The sequence below is a fragment of the Sturnira hondurensis genome, unplaced genomic scaffold (genome assembly GCF_014824575.4).
Source record: "Sturnira hondurensis isolate 20B ecotype Veracruz unplaced genomic scaffold, ASM1482457v3 Scaffold0022215, whole genome shotgun sequence".
Classification (NCBI taxonomy): Eukaryota; Metazoa; Chordata; class Mammalia; order Chiroptera; family Phyllostomidae; genus Sturnira; species Sturnira hondurensis.
The window spans coordinates 11,061,750-11,081,695 of record NW_028094846.1 but is presented as its reverse complement, the minus strand read 5'-3'; the positions used below and the strand labels follow the sequence as shown (position 1 = coordinate 11,081,695).

Here is a 19,946-nt window from a genome sequence, read left to right as displayed (position 1 = left end):
CTGGCCTGCAACCCTGCATGTGCCCTGACTGGGACTCGAACGGTGATCATCTGGTTCACAGGCTTGTGCTCAATCCACTGAGCTACACCAGCCAGGGCCCATCATCATCACTCTTAATAATTGCCTCTCCTATGCCAGACAGTCTACACATAATCTCATCTGGTATATTGCAAAGTAGGCATTCTTAGGCCCATTTTTCAGATAAGTTAGAAAGCTGAAGCTCAGAGAGATTGAGAAACGTATCTAAGGTCACCCACCTAGCAAGTGGGCAAACTGGGATCTCTGATTTCTAGATAGCTGCTTTTCCTCATCCTGGCTGGTGCGGCTCAGTGGATGGAGTGCAGGCCTGCAAACCAAAAGGGTGCTGGTTTGATTCCCAGTCATGGCACATGCCTGGGTTGCCGACCGAGTCCCCAGTTGAGAGTATATGAGAGGCAACTGATAGATGTTTCTCTCACACATTGGTGTTTTTTTCCCCTCCCTGTCCCTCTCTCTAAAAAATAAATAATATTTTAAATAACTATCTGCTTTCCCCACTGTGTCCTTTCACTATGAGATAAACAAGAGTTTCTGGAGAAGATCCAATGTGGAGTAAAATCTTTGGTGAAAGACGTTCTTGTTTTATCCCCAGCAGAATATTTAAAACCGGGGTGGTCTCTCAGATTTCTTTCCCACAGGAGAGAACCCATTGTCTGTCAAGGTTGGAGGAGCATGGGCCTCCTGCCTGGAGAATTAGTTTGTTCACAGTAACACGGGGATCCATTGGAAAGGTCATCTTGGGAAGTAAGAGCCTTGCGGCGTGTTCCAGCCTCATTTCCCCCGCCCTGAGGTCACAGCTGTGGCATTGTGCAGGGACCCATTTGGGACAGAGCTTCTGTGACCCAGCCGGCAGAGGTTAGAGTGGGACCGACCCTGTGAACATTGAAGCCCAATGTCGCTTTCACGGTTTCCGCTCAGTGACCTCAGCAATTCTTTTTGTAGTTTTATTATTATTATCATCATCATCATTATTACTACTCCTTTGCTTCTGGCCTATCGTGGATGGGGAGTCTATGTAACTTGTCCAAACTAAGGCAATTTTGAGAAGAGGGTACTTGCTGATAATTGCAGTGGGCTGTCAGAGCTCTTCTGCAAAAACCGAGATGCGTGGTTTCTCTGTTTTGTAAGTCCTGTTTCCATCACATTTCAGAGACCAGAGGTGTCTCTGACATCCTTAAACCCAGAGACCACACCCGGACAAGCTGTATGGGTGTGGTCTCTCATGAGGCAGAACAATTGACGGGGCCTTTTCTAAGCTATATGACCTTGGATGAGCCACTGGACCTCACTGAAATCAGTTTCTTCATGTGTATTATGGGCACAACGGTGTTTACCTCGAGAGGCTTATGTGGAATAAATATCACATGTACCACGCATGGCGCACAGCAGTCCCTTTCTCAGCTGGGTTGGGGGCCCTGGTGGCTGGTTGGAGTGGTGGGGACCCCTGGGTATCTGGTCCAAGTTTAAGAGGATGCCAGGAACCTTGAGATGTGATTTGAGTTTTAGGTTCCTGTCATTTGAAGATTCTTGGCCCACTCATAGTTGACAGACGTGAAGCCCATTTATTTTTGTGAGTTAGGAAATACTTATCCCCCAGCTGGGAATGAGGAGGGAAACAAAGGAAAGAAGAGAGTTACAAAACGTGCTGTTGTGCTGCCCTGGGGACAGGCCAGGGCAGGGTTGCAGGGAGGCGCTGACATAGACTGCCTCGTGACAACTGGAGATAAACGGGAGCTAATCTCGGTTTCTTTGTTTACAGTTTCCACCAGAACAGTAAAGATCTGAAGGAAAGAGCTGAGCTCCTAAGCTGAGGGTTGGAGGAGGCCTTCGTTGTGCCTCCGTTTTGACCTTTGACCGTTTCCCTGTTTCCTTGGCCCTGGCAGCAGGCTCGCAGGTCTCCTCATTCAATAGTGCTCCTTCAGGCACCCAAACCCAGTGAGCACTTGCTAGACTAGTGCGAGTTTAGGGAGGACTGTTTCCTTGTTAACATGCACTCCACCTTAGACTTCTTGTCCTGAGGAAGGAGCACGGGGCTCCTGCTGCCTGAGACCTACTAGTTTGCTTAGAAGGTAAGATGCTGAGCCCAGGGCTTGCCTGGTCAGTCCTGATTTCCAGTTATGCTGGAGCAGCTCGAAGATAGGCAACGTGATGTCTGTTCCCTGAGACTAAGCTGGGAACACCGTGTAAATGATAGTCACAGATTCCATCCGAAGGAACAAGGACTCACCGACTCTGGTTACAGGCTCTTGGAACAGCCCAGCACACAGCTGGGCCTTGGCTGGTGCCCGGGGTCGTGGAGGTTGTCATGCACTGCTCTTTTTCTCTACCCTGGAGCCCTTTCTTAAGGCCTAGTGCTATCTCTCTGTTCTCAGTGCTCCAGGCTCCTCAGCTCTTCCAGTGGGACAACCAGCAAATGCGCTGAAATGCCAGAAGGCACATGGCTGGGCTGCTATTTCTGGCTTGGGCTGAACTCAGAAGTCCTGGAAAGAAGGTTTCTGACACTGCTTATCTTCTGAGAATCCAAGAGGCTCGAGGACAAATTCCGCCTAGCTGTGTGCAGTACTCATTTGCACAACAGGCTTGCAGACCGTTCGTAAGAGAACAAAACAGACTTAACATTCCTGCTTTCATGGGGTTGATATTCTAGCGAGAGGAAGACAGATAATAAGTCATGAGCATATAAAAAAGCAATTGTTCAATGTTAGAAGATGTTAAATGCTGTGGAAAAAAGAACGGTAGAGCAGAGTAAAGGGGATCAAGAGTGCTGGGGGAGGTTGCAATATTAGACACCGTGGTCAGACTAGATGTCACCGTTGAGAGGGAGATTTCAAGGACTTGAAGGAAGAGGTTAATTAACAGGTTTAACTTAGCTCATATCTGATGGAAGAGTGATCAAGGCCGAGGAAGCTGCTAGGGCAAAGGTACAAAGATGGGAAGATGAGTAGCATGTTCCAGGAACAGCAAGGAAGTCAGTGTAGCCAGAGCAGAGGGAGCAGAGATGAGTATGGTAGCAGCGGGTCAGAGAAGCGGTGATCCTACAGGGCCCTGTACGTGATTGCAAAGACCTCAGCTTCTACTCTGAGTGAGTAGAAAGTCATTTCAGGACTTGTGAGAAGTGGCGTGATCCTGTATGTTTTAGGATCACTCTGGAACGGTGACAGCCTGCTTTCTGGATATTTCTAACCCTCCACATAACAATGGACAAAGAAGCTGGAACGAAACTAAAAACCCTTGGGTGGCATTTAGCTCAAAACTATGAGGAAAGACCCCCTAAAAAGGAATTTATTTATAAAGAATTGTGTTTTTATTCTTACATGTTTAAACTTCAGTCATCTTCAAAGTACTCTCTACTTGATGCAATACACCTATGAGACATTTTTCCCCACTGCTCAAAACAGTTTTTGAACACAATTTTGATACCTCTTCATGCTTCTGCTGTTTTTTGTTTCACCTCTTTCATATCAGAAAAATGTTTTCTTTTGAGGAATTTTTTTTATTTGGGGAAACAAAAAAAAGTGGCTCAGGGCAAGATTGGGTGAATAGGGAGGGTGAAGCATGGGGGTCATGTCATTGTTTGCTCAAAAACTGTTGAACACTCAGCACAGTGTGGGGAGGTGTGCTCGTAAATCACCCATCATAAAATGGGCAATGCATGAGTCTTCAAAAAAATTCACTGAAGCCTAATGCAGCCTCTCAACAACAATACCAGTTGGTATTGTATCAGTGGATACAGATGGGTTCCTAGAACACCTATCTAGGACATCATTCCATGGCCCAGTTTGTTCCCAGTTTGTACTTACCCTGTTCCGTTTTCTTTAGCCCCTGTTTCCTACTAGTTTATTTGATAGATTAAATTGAATTAGATAGTATTAGTAATGGTTTAAGAAACTGTTTAGAGATGAGCAATGCATGCATTTTCACAAGTGCTTTTTAAGCTGTGACTTGGAGAAATAAATTATGATGGAAACACTTGTCACTTAGAAGCAGTGGAACCACTTTGCCAAAGCAGGGAGCTTGATTCTCTGCCAAAGTCCTCTCGTGAGTCTAGACTGAAGAATAAGCTCATGATGAATGCCCTGCAAGCACCAGGAGTATTTGCTCCCTTACAGCCCTTACCCAGACCCCTCTGTTTCTCTCAGCCTCAGTATGTCAGTTCCTTGTGGAGCCACTGAGCATGGAGAGAGTAGCACCCAGCGAGGGAGGAAGGGGCCCTGAGTCTCACTGCTGCAGGGCTCCTCAGGATAGAGGCTCGTGGTCTTATGTTCTGGGATCTGGGGGATCTGGTCCCTGTCTCTCTGGGCCAGTCTGGACCCAGGGTTCAGAGTCATGGGTGCATGAGAATACACTGCCCCTCATAATCTTTGCAGAACCCTACAGAGAGGGATAGCAGAAGAATTTGGTGGCAGAAAAATTGCCTGTGTTTTCCTCCACTCCCTCTTCAGCACCCAACCTCAGTTCTCTTAGCAGGTCGTGCATGAAGCTGGGCTTCTCAGCAGCCACACTGACAGGCCCTCCAGGCAGTGGGCAAGGAGGTGTGTCCAGCCATTGGGCGAGCTCACTCACATTCCGCCTCTAGCCTTATACACTCTGAGGACAATCAATGTTCACTTCCCAGAAGTCATCTTTGGCCTCTGAGACAAAAAATTATGCAGGGGAAAAGGGTGCTGGGGTATTAGTCCTCTAGAGGAGACAGTATGTGGTTGAAGGTTTTCAGTGATGGTGCCTCCTTGACCCCTGTAGATTCCCAGGAGACAGGGATGGGGCTTGTGAGCACCGATCCTTTACATCTTACAGGACTTTTGTTCTGAGATTTTTTAAAAAGATTTTATTTATTTACCTTTAGAGGGGAAGGGAAGGAAAGAGGGAGAGAAATATCAATGTATGGTTGCCTCTCATGTGTCCCCTGATGGGAACTAGCCTGCAACCCAGGCATGTGCCCTGACTGGGAATCGAACCTCGATCCTTTAGTTTGCAGGCCCGTGCTCAATCCACTGCGCTACACCAGCCAGGGCTGTTCTGAGATTTATATTGGCCCTCAGAGTATCCGTAAACCTGAAGTTATGTAAAATTTTGAATATATATATTTATTTCTGGAGATTTTGGCTATAGTTTTTTTATTATCAGATTCTTTGTGTGTTGGAGTGAGACCAAAAGTTGTTCCCCCAAATGATAACACTGTCCTTCACTATCCCTTTTATTATTTATCCCTATATGGTAAAATATGTCCTTCTCACTTTCCGCTACTTTCTTTGTATAATTTTTAATCATTAAAAATACTAATAAAAAACAGTAACAAATATTTGTCCAGGCATTTAGAATATCAAAGCTCTCAAGTTTCTTTAGAAGGCTTCAGGGAGACCCTGTGAGGCTAAATACTGTGACCACTGTGTCTTAAAGAAGAGGAAACCGAGGCTCGGAGAGGCTGGTAGACAATCCAAGGTGGATCTAGAATTCAGCTCAGGTCTTTCTCACTCTGAAGGGTAACTTTCTCTCACTCCACATGGAGGTGAAATAGTGTAAGCGATGCCACTTCATCTGTAGCCAGATGCCAAGGAACTGTGTGCACGTAGAAAAAAAGTCCCACTATGCAACAAATACTTAGTTTTTGGTGGGAAAGGATGGTTCGTTTCCTTTGCAGACAACTTGCCTCTGACACGTCTCAGTGTGTGTGTGTGTGTGTGTGTGTGTGTCTCAGAGGTGCTGGGAAGCTGTTATTTCAGCAGCGACTGATGGGCTAGGGTGGAAAAATACTCCCACAAAGGAGAATATTCCCCTTCTATCAGTTCTCAGCAGTGCCTCCTACCATTGCCTGTCTCCCAGTTTTCATCTGTGAAGGGTTGAGACTGAAAGGAGCTTTGCAGTGAAGTTCAAACAGCTGCCCACTCACATTTTTCTAGCCCACGGGCTGTTTCTCTACCCAACAAACGTCGTCCTATGTTGGACAACCTCCCGTGGCTGTAACAATACCCCGAAGACATATCTCAGACAGTTCAGGAGTTCACATGCTTATTAAGTTCCTCGTTTGCCACCTGTGTTCTCTGGGGACAGGCTTAGCATTCCCCAGACCCTGGAGAACAGGCTGCAGGGCGATGGTGCCACACTGACTCAAAGCTGAAGTTCCGTGTTGTTGTTGTTCTCCTCAATCTGGACCTGTAGCCCCTAGGAATCCTTCCAAGTCATGTGCCCTCTCCTAGTCTCCTGGGACCAACAACCTCTGGGCGCAGAGAGACCCGTGTCTCTGGGACTACATAGGGGATAGTGAGGGAGGGCCAGATACAAGGCATAAATCAGCTGGTCTTCCGGGCACAGCCTCGTCTTTCTCTTTCTTGCCCCTGGAACTTGAACCCACTGTACAAACACACAGAATCCGTCTTGTTATGTAAGTTTCTTGGTCCCTGAGCTGAATGACTCAGCGTGAGGTGGTTCCCTGCTCTTTCCCAGCCTGGGGCAGCATGCTGGCTCGTGCCAGGTCAGCGGCAGACTGCACTGGAAAACAAGGCCTGCTAATGGGGTCCAGCTGAGTAGTCTTCATCCCCCGTGGTGTCCAGCGAGGCCGGGAAGCCCATGGGAACCATCCGAGGGCTGTTGTGAGCCACCGCACGGTGGAATTCGTCATTGCTGTGCTCACTCCCTGTGCCCTCCTCTTCCCGCCTTTGGCTGAGGATCCCAGAGGTTCCGCACTTGCTTCTCCTTTGCCCTGAGGCTGCCACCTCCTGGGTCCCTGTTATGAACTGAATGTACCCCCTAAATGAATATGGTAAAGTCATAACCCCCTAACGTGATGGTGCTAGGAGATAGGGCTGTGAAATTCTCTTCCCCTGACTTCACAGATTCGGAGGCTCAGAGGAAGTCATACAGGTAGAGTCTCCATGATGGGATTAGTGCCCTTGTAAGAAGAGAAAGAGAGCGGAGCCCTCAGTCTCTCTGCCCTGTTAGGATACAGCAAGAAGGTGGCCATCTGTAAGGGAGGAGGGGCATCCTCACTAGACCCCCACGGGGCTGGCACTGCGACCCCAGACACCTGGCCTCCAGAACTGTGAGGAAATAAATTTCTGTTGCTTAAGCCACAAAATCTGTGGTATTTGTTATAGCAGCCCAAGCAGACTCGGACAGTCCCCCACCGCCCCCCCCCCAGACCTGAGTCTTCATCTCTGGGCTCTAGTGAGATTCCGGAAGAAAATGACACTGGCCCAGGAGGATGTGCCCTGAGGTGTGGCTCAACCGGCCCCAAACTCGGCCCCTCCTCCGCCTCAGCTGCAGAGCATGGAGTAGGAGATAAACCGGAGACACTGGTTTTAGAGAGGACAGACTCTGGCTGGTTTTGGTCTGTGTCTGGCTCTCTCTCACTTTCCTCCTGTGCAGAGGCAGGACAGGGACAGGTGCTGGCATCCTGCTAAACTATGGGACTAGGAGCCAGTGGCTGTAACACAGGCTTTGCCACTAACCAGGTGTTCGGGGTGAGGCAGGTCACTTTTTCTCTCTGTGCCCCAGGGACACCTGCCTTAGATTTGTCATTCAGTAACAAATGTGTTGCTCTTCCCAGTGTTGGGCTGTGGCGCTAAACAAGGCAGCTGTGGTCTCCGCCCTGATGGCAAGTGCATTCCAGAGGGGAGGGACAGAACGGAAACAGGGAAACAAGACAATCACTGACTGTGACGAGTGTTTTGAGGAAGAGAAACAAAGTGATGAAATAGGGAATAACTTCAAGGAGGTGATATTTATTTAAAAGCCTCCACCTACCAGCCAAGAAAGAGCCAGCCCTGTCAACCAGGGCAGAGATTTCCAGGCGGAATTATGGGCTAAAAAAGTAACAGTGCTTTTCAAACTATACAGTGCCACACAGATACGTTTCAGATGAGTTAAAGCACCTTCAATCTCTACCGCTTTGACCCACATTCCTTGATCAGAGCCTAGGGTGGGCAAAACAGGCTAGTGCCTGGCATTCAGGGTTGGGATCATTTAAGTCCAACAGGCGGCCAATACAGAGGCTCCTGGTGGGAGGGCGTGGTGGAAAGACGAGTGGACTAAGAGTTCTGTTTTTTAGGACATGGTGATCCAATTTATACAGTCCCATCTCCTCCCTTAACCTCTTGTCTCCAAATGCTTCGGATCTTTGTCACCCTTCTTTCAACATTCATCTCACATTTGTGGACCACCTGCTAAGAGGCAGGGCTCCTCCCCTCCGGAACTTGGGAAGTAACAGCCTCTCCTGCTTGTCTTAGGCCCGTGGAGGCCACTTTTCCCAGCCTGTCCCTGTTTGGGTCCATGTTGGCTGCGGTCCATTTTGTTTTGTTATTTTGCTCTTCAGCTGGATCCCTTTGGGGCTCCAGAATGTTGTTTTGTAAATTAATGCCGTTATGACCCAGAGGGGCCATCTAGGGGCTGGAACGTTTCAGCAGGTGCCATTTCTCTCTGGACAAATGTCCAGAGGCATGCAGGGTGGTCGTGCAGGCCACTTCCCTGGGGAACCCTAGTAGCAAAGTCCATCGGCTGACCAACTGTGCACATCTCAGCACGGTGGACATGGTAAGGCGCACTGCTTCACATTCCCCGTGAGCGCGTTTCTTTAGAGTCCAGAGCACAGGACAGAGAGCCACAGCAGCAGGGTTTCCGCTTGCCAAGTGTGGGCCTGATCTGCGGCTTTGTATCTGTTAGTCTCTAACTTCTCTATGTGCCTTTAGGGGGCTCATGGTTTTTAAACTTCATTGGGCATCAACATTCTCTCAGACCTCGTAAGAGCGGAGGTTCTCGGACCTGCCGAGTCAGTAGCTCATGGAATTGGGGGTGGGGTAGGAATCTGCGTTTTTAATAGGCATTGAAGAGTTGTTCTGATTGCAAGTAAACGTCAGTTTGGGGAGCATGGCTGTCAAAAGTAGTCCCCACTAATGGGTCCTTCAGTTCATTCCTCCCTGTAAGGGCTGGTTCCTTAGTGAGCCTTTAGCCAGGCTGCCAGACGGGGGTTCTGGAGGCAGCACCCCTCTGAGGAAGCCCTGACACTTCGCACAGTGCCCAGGCCCAGAGGGCATACTCAGTGATGCTGGCCGAATGATCCAAGGGCCGAGCGACTTGGACGGAGGGGGCGGGGAGTTGGGTAAACTGTTCACGACCAGCTGTGGCACTAGAATGCAAATTCCTGAAAAGTAAGGGGCGTATTCTTACTTAGTCCCTGGGCCTGATACATACTGGAAATGCTGAATGAAGTGATGACATCGCCTACCTCTCTGTCTCCCTTGGGTGAGAGAGAAGGTCTGAGAACCCATTGAGGTAGACCTACCCTATCTATAGAAATGCCCTGTTTCCCCAAATATCTGGTTCAAACTGGCTCCCACAGGATCAGTATTATATGATTAAAAACCAAAGTCAGGTTAGGACTTCAAGGTATTTGTGACATGTCACATACCCAGTGACGTGGCAAACATATTGACCCATCTCATAAAGTGAGTCATGCAATTTCTATTGTGGTAAGAAAGGGTGGGATAGTTTATGTCCCTTCCTTTACCTTAAATATCAGGGCCTGGACAGCTATGTGATTAGGAAACGTTACTAAGTAACAAACCTTATTAAAAACAAAGAAAGAACAAATTAAGTTGATAATGGAAAAGCATTTTACACCCACCAGATGGGCAAAAGTTTTAAAAGTCTGACAATAACAAGTGGTGGCAAGGATGCATGTAGTACTATAAAAACTCTAGGGGACTGCTTGCTAGAGAAAGAGAGTGGGCACCCTCAAGCAGAGTCACCAGTGTGCCTGCGTGTGTGATGACTCAGCAATTCCATGTGTAGGAGTTAATTCCTGTCTACACGCAACAAGAAACATACGAGAGAGAATGCTCACAGTAGCATTGTTTCTATGGAAAAACCGTAAAACAAGCAACCCAAATGTTCATCAATGGTGGAAAAATAAACTATTAAGTAGATACACTGGCAAACTCTATGGCAGTGGAAGTGAATAAACTATAGTTGTACATCAGCATAGATGAAATTCAATGATACAGATTTAACAAACCAACTCATTGAAGAATACATACATTATGATTCCATTTATTTATTTATTTAGTTACTTCCTCACTTGAGAACACTTTTTTTTCATTGCTTTTAGAAAGAGAGAAAAGGAAAGAGGAAGGAACAGAAAGACACATACATGGGTGTGAAAGAGGAACACTGATTGGTTGCCTCCCATATATATCTGGACTGGGGATCGTACATGTACAGACCAGTAATCAAACACGCAGCCTATGTCCCCTGACTGGAAATCAAACCCACAATCAAACATTGCTTATGGGATGATGCTCCGACCAACTGAGCCATGCTGGCCAGGGCTCCCCCTTTTTATTTAAAGGTTCATGACAGAAGAAAAAGAGCAGGGTGTTAAAACTGAGCAAAACTTGGTTTTATAATCTTTGTAGATTCTTTTCTTGAAATTCTCTTCCCCTAACTTCACAGATTCTCATTCTTTTATCAGGATAAAACTAAATCGCTTCCTCTCTAATGCCTTCCTCAGGGACTCCATGTGGTTCTTGCTCCCCCAATTCTTATCATATCTTTTCTTCACAAACACACGATAGTGTCACAGCACTTGTCACACAGTGTTGCAGACATTGGCAATGTGTCCCAGCCAGTTAGTTGTGTACTAACTGCCTCTCCCTGGGAAAAACAAAGAATAGAGGTCTGCCTGTCTGTCTGTCTATTTATCTGTCTATCTATCTATCTATCTATCTACATGCACTTAAGCTTATTATAAATTTTACTGTTATAAAGAATATATAGCACAAAATTTCTAAATAATCATAAAACATATAATCTCTTTATATGAACTCTATGCAGCCAAATTGATTCTCATGAAATATTTTTACTCTCAGCAAAAGCTTGAACTGATGGCCAGTCTTGTATTAGTAAATAAGAAAAAGTGAAACAAAGACATATTGGAACTTCATTTGTTCATCAATAATTTTGCAAAAATGAGTAAAGTTTTCAAGTAGTGGTAGAATATTTTCTCAATTTTCTGTGCCATTTACAATGTAGTAGCTTTAGACACGACACACTTTGAGTTTTTACCTGCATTATTAACATTTTTTCTGTCACTTAAGTCTGACAGTTAACAAAACAATAAACTAAACACTGATTTGTAGTGTTTGCCGATTTCCACGGTGTACATTCTTCTGCCATGGAAAATTCAGGGGTTTGATGTGAAATCATTAAACAAGGAGTTGGAAGAAGTGCATGTAGCCCAGCGTTACACAGTTTTTGTACCGTACATATGAGTAGTCCCAAGAATACAGAAAATAGTAAAATGTCGTAAGTAGTAAAATGAAATGTTAAATAATAGGAAGCAATGAATATTACTTTTGTTTGTAATATAATTTACTCAATTGTAAGTTAATATGATTTTTAAATTAATAGCTCTGTTCAACAACCTTAACATTTCCGAAAATGCAGCGACTGACATTTGTACAGTGTTTGTCTGTGTGAATCACCTCCAACACAGGTCTCTGCATGTCTCCTCACTGAAATGTGGCTCCTTTGCAGTAGGACATATCTTATTAGTTTTCTTTCCCAGCAACTATCATCGCCCACGGAATGTAAAAGGAATTTAATAAAGGTTGGTCAAATGAATGAACAAATCCATACATTGCAGGGCATCTTTGCAAAAGTTCTGGGAGAGTAAGTGGCCTGGTTCTGGCCACACAGCACCTAAGCCTTCTAGGCCTCCTTCGGGGTCTTGGTCTCTCCTACACCTAGGATCAGTTCTGTATGCTCACACCAAGACAGCAGGAAGGTGTACACCTGACTTACATGGCAGGGAGGAGGGCTCGTAACTGGCAACAGGAGAGTAAAGGAGGAGCCCGGGGCTCTCTACCTAAAAGAAAAGTTCGTAAGACATACATTCAAAGGCTGGCCAACTGCTGAAATGTGTGTGTGTGTGTGTGGGGGGGGCGTCATTTGAATTTCTTCATGTAGCTTTGAAACACATATTAGGCCTTGCCTCTCCTGATTTATGATCACATGCAGCTTGTGATCAAACTGCATGTCTGTCTTTACTGAGTATTAATACAGGTGTGTTTACCATCAGTACACTGTACGTGAGTTAAAGGAGATAGTTTGTTCCTAGCAGAAAACAATCTGCAATTGAACATCATGTTTTGGGTATTTGGTCTATTTTAAGATTCAGAACCAGGAACAAAACAGGTAGCTGAATGCATCCTTGGTTCTTGCAATGCACCCCAAACAGAAACCAGCCTACAGGTGTTGCTTTGTGAGCTCCCGCTGCCGTCAGAGTTGAGTCTCACTGCAGTCTGACTGCTGCCCCCCGTGCCCACAGCCCGGTAGATTGCCGCCCCCCTGTTCTTTCCAGTCCTCTGACACCCCAGGCTATTCCTCTCCTCAAAGTCTTTCATAGTCCCTGTTGTCTAAATCGTCTTCTTCTGGCTCCTTAAAAGGATGACTCCTTTTCATTCTTCAGGTCTCAGCTCAGATGACACCATTTCTGAGAACCCCTTGCTGACCTAATTCATCCCCCCTCATTTCTTTTGCCCACCACCCTACTTATTTCCTTCATCGAACTTACAACCAGCTTTAATTCTTTTGCTTATTGACTATTTCTGGCTCCCTCATTAATGTAAGTTCCTTCTGGTTAAGGACCTTGTCTGTTCTGATACTACTCTAGCCTCATCCTTCAGCATATTTGTAGAGTGGATGAACGAAGATGTAAAAGAGGATTCCTCAAGACAGGAGGTCCCAAGCTTTACCATGTAAAGGAATCAGCTGGAAGGCTTTTAAAATCAAGACTGCTCCACCTTCACTCTCAGACTTCCTGCTTCTGAATGTCTAGGCAGAAGCATTTGTAACAACTTCGCAAATGCCGCTAGTGCTGCTGGTCCAGGGACCGTAGTTTGAGGGACACTGCTAGAGATCTGTACTCCATCAGAGTACATTGTGGGCCGGTCACAGGGAGGAGGCTGGTGGGGGATCAAGTTGAGCAAGAACAGCAGTCAAGGTGATTGACCTCAAAGGTACTGTGGAAAAGGTAAGGGCTCTAGGACCATGGTCAGATCTCTTTCTATTCAGAGACGCTGGGCTCCTGAGATAAAAGGCGGCTCTTTCAATGAGGAAACCATGGTGGACAAACAGATCTTTCCTTCTTCAGCTGCCAGAATCAGCAGAGCTGAATAATGGTTCTCAGGCCCCCAAATTGAACATCCATCCCATTCGTGAACTGCGGTGGTGGCCTGTATTCTAAATCAATTCCGGCCCAAAGACTAAACCAGAGGTTGGAAAGTGGATGAAGGAGAAATTACATCTTCATCCAGGGCTAGTTTTCCCCAAGTATATTCTGAAGACTGTTTGTTCCGTAGGGTCACACCATGACAGAGGAGTCTCATAGCCAAATGAAATGAGAGGATGCTGGAAGAAGCCGTGTCCCGTTTTTGGAGACTCGCAGTACACATGTGAGAAGTCTTGTAGTGAAGAAATCGGTGTAAGACTAAGCTCAGTCTTTGGTAGTAGAAGCACATGGCATCTCTGCTTAGAACACGTATTCTGTGGCGCATTTTTAGAAAAGCACTGCCTTTGGATACCTTCTCTCTTCAAAGGGAAAAAAAAATTTCTCGGATGGAAACTTTTTGTGGGCATATGGAATAATCTGATTCATACTAGGCAGCCTCGGGCCTCAATCCCCAGAAAGGCAGGAGAGGAAGTATCCAGACCCTTCCAGTTCTCTTCCCTTTCAGGTGAGAAGCTGCCTGGAGGTATGCCCTTAGGTGCTACCAGGGTGGGGTATGGGTGCTGCTCTTTAATGGGGCAGTTAGGGTGGGAGGAAGAGGAGGAGGAAGCTCTGGGAGTAGGTGATAGGCAGGCAGGAAAAGTGCTGGCCTAGGGAAGGGCCAGTGGAATTTTCCTCTGAAAATCCTTTTGAACTAAATGGATTTGAATGTTGCACCCTGGTTGCCTAGCTCCCCTGGCTAAGTGATTAGGTCTTCATTTTCCAGTAATGATTAACATTGCTGCAGTCACTGCAGTCTGGGGACACTTTGTGTCGCTGTGGTGATGGAAACAAGGAGGAAGTCCTTCCGCAAAACCTGCTTTGCACTTCTGACTGCTGGTGGAAGAGGAGAAACCCTAAAATATACCTGTGTTGGGAGGACTGTTCTGCCTTCAGTCACTTCTCAGTGTCTTATTTTTTTTAGATTTTATTTATTTAATTTTAGAGAGAAGGAAGTAGGGGAGAAAGAGGAGGAGAGAGACATCGCTGTGTGAAAGAAACATCCATCAGTTGCCTCTTGCACACCACCAACTTGGGACCTGGCCCACAACCCAGGCATATGTCTGGCCTGGGAATTGAACCTTAGCAACCTTTAGGTTTGCAGGCCGACACCCAGTCCACTAATCCACACCAGCCAGGGCTCAGTGTCTTCTTGTAATCATTTAACAAAACACCCATTTTGGGTTAATGGACGATGTTTTCATTAGCCGTTCTAGTGAAACTCCAGAAATGGTGCTTTTTTTCTATGAGAAAGCAGAAGCGGAGAGGCCCCTATCTCTTCAGGGCAGCAGGGGAACTGGTCTCTCAAACCCTAACCTGCTGGAGGCCTCTGAAGCCTCCTGGCACGCTGTCTGGGCCCCACATTTCACTTGGAATAAACAAGTTGGCTCTGATAACCAGGTGAGGTCAAAAAGTCAGAGCCCTGGTGTGGAATGCCGTTTTACAATCACTGCACTCCCCCAGCGACCAACCAGCTCCCAAAAGCCTGGCTTTGATTTTTTATTTTGTTTCCAAAAGCTTTCCCTCCCTGCCTGCCTTCTTTCCTTCCTTCCTCCTTTCCTTTTTCATTGAGAGAAAGGAAAGGATAACAAAATATTGCTCATTTGAGAGAGGTAACAGTAGAAAGCCGTCAGAATCCATCTGGGAGTAAAAGGAGAGCTCTCTTTTCTATGACACACTACTTGTCACAGAATGTCAAAACAAGGGGAAACCGGAGGGGTTTTCCTGACACACCCACCCAAGGACAATGGTGGCCCGAGGCTACACTCTTGCACCAGGACTCTTAATCACAGCCCTGCCTCCTCCTGACTATTCCAGGCTGGATGTGGGAGCAGTGTTTGTTAGGTGATTTCACAAGTCCCGCTGGAGCTCTCTCTGAAGCAAGGCGTGCACGATGCTTTCTGCAACCTCTAAGGCAGCGCGTGCTCTGGTTTGCACTCAGGACTAAATGAGTTGGGTGTCGTTGTGGGCCGAGGTGGGACAAGATGACTAGCTTGCAAAGGAGGGCTGCTTGTCCCAAAACTAAAGGCATTGAAAACATGCTTGGTGCCTTCTGGGCACTCAGTCAGAACTAGTTCGCCAAAACCAGAGTGTCTGAGGCCCCTGTGGTGGAGGAAGAGGAAACTGAGCAGGGGGTGGGATACTTCAGGCTCAGGGAAGCCTGCCGGGACTCTCGAAGCCTCTGTGGAGGAGCATCTTTCAGGAGGTGGTGATGGCCAAGTTCACCTTCTGGGCCTCAGCCACGAGGGAAAAGTTGTCTCCTACAAAGGATGCAAATTGGGCCTGTAGCTGAAACAAAAACTACTCAGGCCATTCTTCTTTCGAGGGGCATTTCCCTGCGCATAGCTTAGTGTCATTGGACGCTGTGGAGCCAGTGACGCAGAGTGAGGCCATGTCGGTTCTAGACAATTTCCCCTATCTTTGTGACAGAGGAATGTTCTATGATATGGACTTTTTACTGATTGGCAATGTTACAAGTATCAATTATTTATTGATTTCTCTAAAATCAGTAAACCTATCCTCAGGTGAGAATTCAAAAAATCATCTTTAAATAGAGTATAGAGATAAAGTGATGGAGAGGGCAGGGACGATAAAAGCAAGAAAAGGGAAGGCAACGTAGAGGCACAGAGGTCTGCTGTTACTGTTGGGATCTCTCAAATGCTGGCAGTGTCCTCACCTAATCATGTATGTTGTTTTCTCTGGGTCCAAAGTATCAATGAGTAAGAGTTAAAAAGCACAGGGAAGTACATTTTTTTAGAGCAGGGGTAAGAATACATATTTAGGGCCTCAAAGTGAATTCCCACGACTGAACTTTCTCAACACTGGACAGAACACAACTTGACGAGTTTCTTAGCTACAGCCACAAACAGAAGCAGTCGTCGGGACCCTTGGGTTTCTAAGCACGAAAAGATCCCCAAATGCTAGGACTAGGGGGACTTTGGAGGTTGTCTCATCCTTTCTCCTGCCTTTGTGCTCTCAGACAACAAGCAAATTGAAAAGGAGGAAGCCCCTGCCTCTGATTTTGTTCTAAGCATCCTGAAATGAGGGTGATGTCCTGGCCAGCAAGATGCTATCCGTCTATTCTAGGGTTTAGTTTTAATGAAAGCCACTGTATGGATAAGAGTGATTTATTTTATGGACACATGGTACTTTGTCTGACAGAGTGCTGAGCACCTCATTTAAGATTTTATTTAGTTAAGAAATTCTACAGTATATCCTAGTTATATGGCAGCAAGGTACTTCATTTCTCTGTCCCAGTTGTCTTTATTATTATTATTTATATCTATTTACATTATTAATTTTTAAAAATTACAGTTGGCATTATATTAATCAGGTTGATCACTTTGTAAGTTATATGAATGTCTAATCACTGGGTTGTACACCTGAAACTAACAAAAATCTCCATTTCTTATGTACAAAATTGAGAACAAATGGAAAGGACTGCCAGGTAAGTGCTTTTTCTGGGCTTCTTTGTATTAAAGAGCTGACCAGAAGAAAAACACCAGTATTCTGTTCTAAAGCATTATAAGAATCGTCAGGCATTTTATACTTAAGATCTTATCTGTGGCAAAGGTAAGCCTAGAATGAATGGAGTTTGAAGGCAGTCTGACTTGGTGACTCCTTTCCAGGCAATACTGTGAAAAAATCATCTGAGAGCTGAATATCTGATACACCTTCAGAGGCAGATTCCACCACCCATATTCGTGATATGTATCTTATAATCCTTTAATAGTTCAGAGTTCTTCCCAATGTCTTGCTTTGAGTTTCTTTTGTTTCAGCATAAATTGTCCTCTCTTCTCTAGTCAGTGAGCACCTTTGTGAGACAGACTGCACACATGAACTACGTAGCCACATCCAGTTGCATTTAAAGTCCTGCCAGCTGCTTCGCCGGCCTGGCCGAGTTAGCTGTAGTCTTGAGAATATTATGGAACAGTGAGAACGGGAAGAGCTAGGCCTCTTGATTCACGTGAGAAAACCCAGGCCTGGAGAAGTCTGATACCTGGCTACGATACCACAGCTAGGAGGGGGGCAAGAACTGGGTTTCAACTCACGTTTTCTGAGTCACAAGTGTAGAGTTACTTCTCCCGTTTACTTTCAGTGAGGATCTCCTCTTACTGGGCATGTGTCCAAAGAAGAATTCCTCAGGCATCTCCACGGACCAATTTCAGACATCTTAGCTCAGGAGTCAGAAGGCCTCGTCCCAGTCTTGGTCTCCGAATTGCTCCCCGGAGCCTGCAAAGTCAGTAGGGACGTGTGCTCTTGAGGGATGCCCAGTATCACAGGTGGGATACTTGGAAATCTCACCTTGGATACCCCTTGGAATGCCCCTTGGATATTGCTGGGTTTTTTTAATGGAGAGAAAAGTGTCTTCACCCAATTTTTTAAAGGGGGGTCCAGGACCTTTTAAAAAAAGGCTAGGTACTTCATTCATTCAGCAGATACTTTTGAAGGACTTACTGTGTGTGCGGTACTCTACTAGGCCCAGAGACTATGATAGAAATAAAACAGACATGATCCCTACCTTCATAACACTTAGAGAGGAGGACTAATGCTAAACAAACAGTAACACGTGAAAGAACACCTATGACAGACTACAGAAAAATGAACAGGTGAAAAGCTACCGCTCTAATGAGATTTTGCATTTCTTTCTGGACTTAGTATTTGTACTCTCCTCTCCTGAAAACGTCAAACCCCTCTAGAAACAGACTCAGTTCAACTTCTCAGCTGTAATTTTAAGGTGTGTAGTTAAGTTTCTAAATCCTCTGACCACTTCCCCTCCCCCAGTTTAAACAGGGCTGTTTGCACAGCCAGGCTGATTAGATTAAGCCTTCCTCCCTGCCTCTGGGGCAGGCCAGATGATTCCAGATCTCCAGAAATAAAAGGCAAGGCTGTCCCGCAGGATCAACAACGTATTTTCCCCTTGCGGAATCTCCCTGCTGCTTCCCGCTGCTGCTTGTGTAAGACTGACTGGTCTGAAGGCCCAGACAGACAAACCACCAAGAAAGCTGGTGAATTTTTTACATTTGTGAATTCTCATAATGAGGATATTGTTCAGAATGTTATCTCAGATCAGGTTTTTGTTCTTGAGGAGTAAACTTTTTCATATGTGCACATCTATTGTTTAAAAATGCATGTGATTTATACCCCACCCCCACCCCCTAATTTCTAATCCTTAACAAACTCACAGAACAATGAGACATTGTACAACCAGAATTGTTTCTGTTTCTAAATTGGCAGTTGTCCTAAACTTACCTTGGGGGTGGGCAGTACAAAGAAGGGGTGACTACTTGAAAGTCTTACAACTCAATGGCGAAGCTGAAATTTGACTCTAGGACACCCGATTTCTGGGCCTCTGCTCTCTAGGCACCAGATTAGATCCAATGGCCTCACTCACATTACATAAGCATGTGCGCACAATGTTATCAGAATACAGGAGGGTCAGCTGATTAGAATTTTCAGTTCGTACTAATTCTAGAAAAAGTGTCACGTGAATAGCTCAAGGGCTAGTTCCGATTTAAAGAAAACCAGACTGGCAATTAAAAGTGAGTGCATGGTTGTAATCCTTTGAAGTGACAACACAAACATAAGTAAATGAAATTAAAAAAAAGATTTTGTTGAAGGCACAGATATCACTTGGAGGGGGAATAATGAAAGATTAAAGATGATGTGTGATTAAGGTACCAGGTCAGTATCTGAAGTTTTGCTGATTGTTCAAAGAGGGTCTGGATCTGTTTGAACTCAGCCAGTGCTTTCTCTTTTCCATTACCTTGCTTCCTCCCTCCATCTGCCCCTCCATCTCTCCCTTCCATCCATTCATATCTTGGGTCTGGTAGGGAGGTGGCATTTCCTTTCCGTGAGAGTCTCTTCAGGAACACACTTCAGGTCATGGCATTCTAGCCTTAGAAACGAGTTAGCTCTGCCCTGGCTGCTGTGGTTCAGTGAAGTGAGTGCTGGCCTGCTGACCGAGCGGTCGCTGGTTCAATGCCCAGTCAGGGCACATACCTGGGTTGTGCACCAGGACCCCAGTTGGAGGCGTGCCAGGTGCAACCAATCAACACACTAAAGGCAACCAATCAGTGTTTTTCTCCCTCTCTTTCTTCCTCTAAACATAAATGAATAAAATAAAATAAAATAGAAATAGAAATAAGTTAGCTTTTGGAGTCTCAATCCCCCAGCAAGGGCATGAGAAAGTGTCAGAAAAGGAAATGGCCTGAATTGGAGGGAAAGTCATACTTTTTTCCCTAAGAGTTGCTATTTCTGGGCAGCCAGGCCCCAGTATCTCTGCTCACTGCTGAGAGGGTTTCATGCACAGATGGAACTACGTTAGGTACCGTGTCTGTGCATCTCTTAAGCCCATGCACCATTGGTCCCTTGCTGGGGACAGCAGGGAGGGCGCTGTCTTGCATTAGGGGAGACGAATGTCATCCAACTGAATAGGGGACTCTTCCTTCACAGTTACTGTGATTCAACCAATTCCAGGACTTAAGTTCAGGCCTGTTAAATCAGCTCCATATTGAATTCTTCTGGGAAATTCGATCTGTTGGGGATACTTATTTCCGAACAGCAACGTTACTAATTTGATTTTGGTGTGGTTGCTATGTGGCCTCCTATCACCCCTGGCACAGGGAGAGAGGGTGGAGGTCAGACA

General features: G+C 45.9%; 1 long non-coding RNA gene across 1 annotated transcript in view; it reads left to right on the top strand.

The window, feature by feature from the left end:
• LOC118979192 (uncharacterized) overlaps nt 1-19,946 on the top strand; it is a 31,783-nt gene that overhangs the window by 7,140 nt on the left and 4,697 nt on the right. The gene's annotated exons all lie outside the window — the stretch shown is intronic.